We start from the raw sequence: 5,805 nt of genomic DNA, 5'->3' as shown, positions 1-5,805 counted from the left end.
CACTACCAAACTTCTCCAATAATTTTGAATCTAATACGTGAAATTTCAAATATAGGTTACTTGGACATAGATCAAACTTTTTAATTTGATTCGAGCCAAACAAATAAATAATAAGGGGCCAAAATTTTTTTATCCTCGTCTGAGTTCCAATCTATGCTCCCCCCGCCAAACATTCACGAGAAACACTCGTCTAGCTGAAAATACTATGAATGGTTTTCCCCGCTCTTTATCAATGTCAAAATTTAAACCTAAATTCCATGAACAAAGCTTCTTTCTTAGAACTGCGCAGCTGAGAAACTCTCTTCAGTTTACATGCTTTCCAGCTGACTACAATATGGTTGTCTTCAATTCCAACGGAAACAAGTTCTTGATGAGCCTTTCTTCCTTAAGTAATCTAATTTACCAAATTTGCACTTCTAACGAGTACTATGGTACTCTTTAACCATTATCCTTGAGTGGCCTTGATAGGTGGTGGTTCCTTTGAAAAAATAACCTTGTCTTATTAAAAATGTATACAACTCAAGTGAAAATGTTATATTCAAGAAAATTAAAGCATTAAATGTTATATTCAAGAAAATAGGAAAGTTATATTGCAATGGTTTCTTTCCTTTGTAATACTAAAACATTTTATAACGATATACATTTTACTTAAAGAATATATATATATATGTGTGTGTGTGTGTATATATATATATATATATATATATAGAGAGAGAGAGAGAGAGGGGAGAGAGAGAGAGAAATATACCTATGATTATGTATGCGTGTGTCTGTTTAATTGTAAACGTTCGCATTATTATCTTCACAGTATAGTCTTAAGCTAAGTCTATTGTTCGAGATAAGACAGAACTTCGGTTCCTTACTTTTAAAAGCACAACATTATTTCTAAAAACAAAATAAGACTGATTATAAATCAGGATTAAAGCGAAAGTAAGATCGAAAAAATAGAGATAGATAGAGGAAAAGAGAAAGAGAGTGAGTAAACTAGACTAAAAGGAGGTGGGGAAGATAAGTATATTTATGTTTATTGCTTTAAGATGTGAGGTTTTCATCTTGTTCCCCTGTGTTATCTTCACTTTGTTTTCGAGTTTGTTTATCCTTCTGAGTTGTCGGTTGGTTCTTAAGCGAGAACAAACAGAAAAGCGTCTTGGAAAAACGAGTAAAAAAAGCAGAGTAAGAAAAGAAGCCACGAAAGACTAGCCAGTGTTTGTAACTGTTCTGTTGTCAGTCGTGTAGATAATAATTCCTCTGGCGTTATTTCGAAATGTACTGCGTCACCAGTTTTGTGTAAAATCGTTGTTAAATTTATAACTTCACTTGCCTATTTTAAATTCTTGTATTTCAAATGTATTTAATACGTATTTAACATGCGTTTAATTTATATTAAAATACAAGATTAAATGTAAAGTAAAATAAATATATACTAAATTATATTATATTTTGATCCTCCGACAAAAGGGGGGTTAATCTGTAAATTCGCCCCTGTCCGTTCGTCTGTCCGCAACTTGTCTCAATAACTACGCCTTGGAATTTTTGGAAATTGTGCACAAACATTAAACACGATATGATTAAAAAATTAACAGAGCAGATTTTCCGGGAATATTCCGGTTGCACCCCTTAGGGGTTCCTTTCTGGTTGAATTGCTTAAATTGAGACTTTTGTACTAATTAAAAAATAACGCTTTGGATTTTTATAAAACTTTCTGAAAAAAGTGTATAGAATTCTCGTGTTAATTTCTGTTAGCCTAACGGTAACGTCTAAGCCAATAGGGTCAAAGGTTGAGTTAGTAGGTTGGTTTGAATTTTCGACGATCAGTAATCCCTTCTTGCACTGATGGTTGGGAAAGCATAAAACATTAGTGTATGTAGGTATAAAATAATTATTAATATATCGATTTTTGTTTAATTTTATTTCATTAGAAATTCTCAGAAATCCAGAGGGATCCCTTAATGGGGCTTAACATTTGATCTCTTTATGAGAAACATACATATCCGATTATTCCATAAAAATTCTCTTTTACCTCATAAAATTTTCTCACACGTTGCTATAGTATATCAGTATTAAGGCGCATTAGTCTTCCTGGATACCAGAACAAAAATTCATGTAGTCTTGTGTTGTATTCTGCTTTATGATGAGACTTAAGGGGACATCATTTGGAGAAAATGCACTATTCTTTGTAAAAGCCAATATAAGTTACCCATGCCGGAGTTATCTTATTTTAGCCAATAATATGAATTAGATTATTTAGTCAGGGTTTACCTGTCTAGAAAATATACTAACAAATCTACGTGCAATGTACGCATTTAAGTTCTATCCAAGTAGACATTCATATTCCCTCCAGTAGTCATTAAATTTCTCATTAGGTATTCAAGTTCTCTTCAGTAGGCTTTCAAGTTATGCCAGTGTGTAATCGCAATGTAAAACTGTCCGTTTTTTGTTTTGTTTTTCAAATCCTCTAACTTCTATTAAACATTTTCAACTGTTTTGTCCATGTTTTCTGCAAAAGTTCCAATCAAACTTCATAATGGCATGTTTATAAAACACGGCGGGTTTTCTTCCATAGAATAATTCAGCACAATGTTACGCATCATATTGTATTCAGCACATTTCAGATGTATAAAAAAAGCATTTGCAAAATTCCAAATAATGTTCTTTTTTGTGATTAATGCATTATATTGGTTTAGAGAAAATATAAACACACGATATTTAGCATATTCAACAACATATTCTTTCTTGTAGTTGGCTGAACTGCAATGGTATATTTTTCCGACTAAACAGTGTTTAAACTATTACTGAATTCAATGTGACAATAACCAGTATAGTCCCTTATTACATAATATCCTAATGTATTACACCTTCCGTTCTATTTTTAGAGTTTGCAGGATGATAAACATCACAACGCCTCCACTTGACTGCGATAACTCGCGAACATCTTTTAACTGACTATTTCAAAATACGTTTGTCTTATTACATGATTTATAGCCACGGCTAAACAAATTGATGAATAAACAAGTAATTGTTGTTTTTAAAACACATTAAATTTCATCAAAATCCATTATTTTTGAGAAAGTTTTTTTTTTTCTAAGAGATAAAAGCTTAAATTTTTGTCATATAAAAAGTAGGATAATATAACATTTTTCTACGAAGCTTAATAGACTTTTCAATTTAAATTTAAAAAACGACATACCATTCACCGCCATTTTTTTCTCGATCGAGGAAACATGAAAGCATATTTTTTAAAAGTTTTTCATTCAAATAATTTGTTATAGTCTGAATAAGATTTAGGATAATTTGCTATAAGAATATGCAAAAGTATTATATGTACCTAAATTTCAAATAATTCAATCGTTTTATATCTATTAGATTTGCATTGCGAAATTAAACAAGGTCGATAGTTATTAGTCGTGTGCTCTCGCGTAATAAATGAATGAGTGAATGTAGGATTGGCATGAAATTCTTAAAGATAAACTAAAATGACCGAAAAATGGGCTGAAATGACTTAAATAAATAACATTAAAATGACTTAGAATAACTTTAATGAACTTAAGGATGAATTGAATGACATTAAGGATGGCTTAAATGCTCAAAACATAACTGGAATCCTTCAAACACAATTGAATGATCTGGAGAATGACTTGAATTGCTTTGAGACTGACTGGTTGTAAAGTGTGTGACAATTTTACATTCAATTAATACAGAAAAGTGGTCCACCATTTTATATCACAATAAGTACAGCATGTAGTAAGAACAGATACTACACTTTGACCTGAGCCAAAAGGCCATGAAAAGAGTACTTATTGGTTATCCCACCGAGCAAATTGGGCACAAAGCCGATTTTTAATGTAAGAAGTGTGTGTTTATTTGCTTCCCCACCGAGCAAATAAGGTACGAGGCGTATTTTTAATGTGAGAAGTGAAGGGGAAATGGGGACCAACTCTCCAGGGAGTGGGAGAGCTGGATAGTGACAATTGGTATGAAGGGTTTCCCCTACTTTGACAAAGGTATTACATGTGAGGTAATCCCCACATATGGTCTTTGCTTGCAGTATCTGCCGAAACAGATACTACATTTGGATCTTGGCCAAAAGGCCAAGAAAAGTTGTATTTATTTGCTCCGCCACAGAGCAAATTAGGCGCAACGCCGATTTTTAATGTGAGGAGTGAAGGGGAAATAAGGACCAACTCCACGAGGAGTAGGGAAGCTAGATAATGACAATTGGTATGAAGGGTTGCCCCTAGATTGACCAAGGTCTTATATGTGGGGTCGGTATTTATTTGCTCTTCCACCAAGCAAATTAGGCACAAGGCCGATTTTTAATGTGAGGTGTGAAGGGGAAATGGGGACCAACTCCCCAAGGAGTAGGGGAACTGGATAGTGACAATTGGTATGAAGGGTTGGTATTTATTTGCTCCCCCATCGAGCAAATTAGGCACAAGGCCGTTTCGTTTTGAGTTTGGTTAATAGCTGTCGTAAAAAATCTCATCTACAGAACTAAACGTAATTCCCCCACTAACGAAATATTCTAAAAATCACTTTCGAACCTAAAACAAACTTTAATTAATAATGGCTTCCCAAACTACATAGTTGACCAGCAGATTTGAGGAGTGAAGGGAGGGGGAAGGGAAAAAGGGGACCAGCTCCTGGGAGGTGGGAAATGGGAGCTGGTTAATGGTCAGGCATGTGGGGTTGCCCCCACATCTGGTCTTTGCTAGTCATAGCTTGCAGTATCTGCCGGAACAGATGGTATTTATTTGCTCCCCCACCGAGCAAATTAGGCACAAGGCCGATTTTTAATGTGAGGAGTGATGGGAGGGGGAAGGGAAAATGGGGACCATCTCCCGAGAGGTGGGAAATGGGAGCTGGTTAAAGGTCAGGCATGTGGGGTTGCCCCCACATCTGGTCTTTGCTAGTCATAGCTAGTCATAGCTTGCAGTATCTGCCGGAACAGATGGTATTTATTTGCTCCCCCACCGAGCAAATTAGGCACAAGGCCGATTTTTAATGTGAGGAGTGAAGGGAGGGGGAAGGGGAAAAGGGGACCAGCTCCCGAGAGGTGGGAAAAGGGAGCTGGTTAAAGGTCAGGCATGTGGGGTTGCCCCCACATCTGGTCTTTGCTAGTCATAGCTTGTCATAGCTTGCAGTATCTGCCGGAACAGATACTACACTTTGATCCGAGCCCGAAGGCCAAAGAAAGATTATTGCAACCAGATGGTATTTATTTGCTCCCCCACCAAGCAAATTAGGCACAAGGCCGACTTTTAATGTGAGGAGTGAAGGGAGGGGGAAGGGAAAAAGGGGGCCACCTCCCGAGAGGTGGGAAATGGGAGCTGGTTAAAGGTCAAGCATGTGGGGTTGCCCCCACATCTGGTCTTTGCTAGTCATAGCTTGCAGTATCTGCCGGAACAGATGGTATTTATTTGCTCCCCCACCGAGCAAATTAGGCACAAGGCCGATTTTTAATGTGAGGAGTGAAGGGAGGGGGAAGGGAAAAAGGGGACCATCTCCCGAGAGGTGGGAAATGGGAGCTGGTTAATGGTCAGGCATGTGGGGTTGCCCCCACATCTGGTCTTTGCTAGTCATAGCTAGTCATAGCTTGCAGCATCTGCCGGAACAGATGCTACACTTTGATCCGAGCCCGAAGGCCAAGGAAAGATCATTGTAACCAGATGCATGAGAATTACAAATTAGACGAAAAAATAATAAAAGATATTATACACAAACATGTAACCACAGAAAAAACACTCTAAAGTAAGATTTATTATTTATTACAAAAAATTTAAAACTAGCCAATTATTAATAAAAAAA

The 5,805-nt window shown here is 36.4% G+C and overlaps 1 non-coding gene across 1 annotated transcript; it reads right to left on the bottom strand.

Annotated features, from left to right (window-relative positions):
• Positions 1 to 3,591: 3,591 nt before the first annotated feature.
• Positions 3,592 to 3,791, bottom strand: LOC145284823 (U2 spliceosomal RNA). Its single transcript, XR_013868897.1, has one exon. It is a non-coding gene; the product is annotated as a U2 spliceosomal RNA (small nuclear RNA).
• Positions 3,792 to 5,805: the final 2,014 nt, after the last annotated feature.

Source organism: Euprymna scolopes, chromosome 1 (genome assembly GCF_053919585.1).
Source record: "Euprymna scolopes isolate OS-2025 chromosome 1, ASM5391958v1, whole genome shotgun sequence".
Taxonomy (NCBI): domain Eukaryota; kingdom Metazoa; phylum Mollusca; class Cephalopoda; order Sepiida; family Sepiolidae; genus Euprymna; species Euprymna scolopes.
The sequence above is the reverse complement of the archived record's forward strand: the minus strand, read 5'-3'. Positions and strand labels throughout refer to the sequence as shown.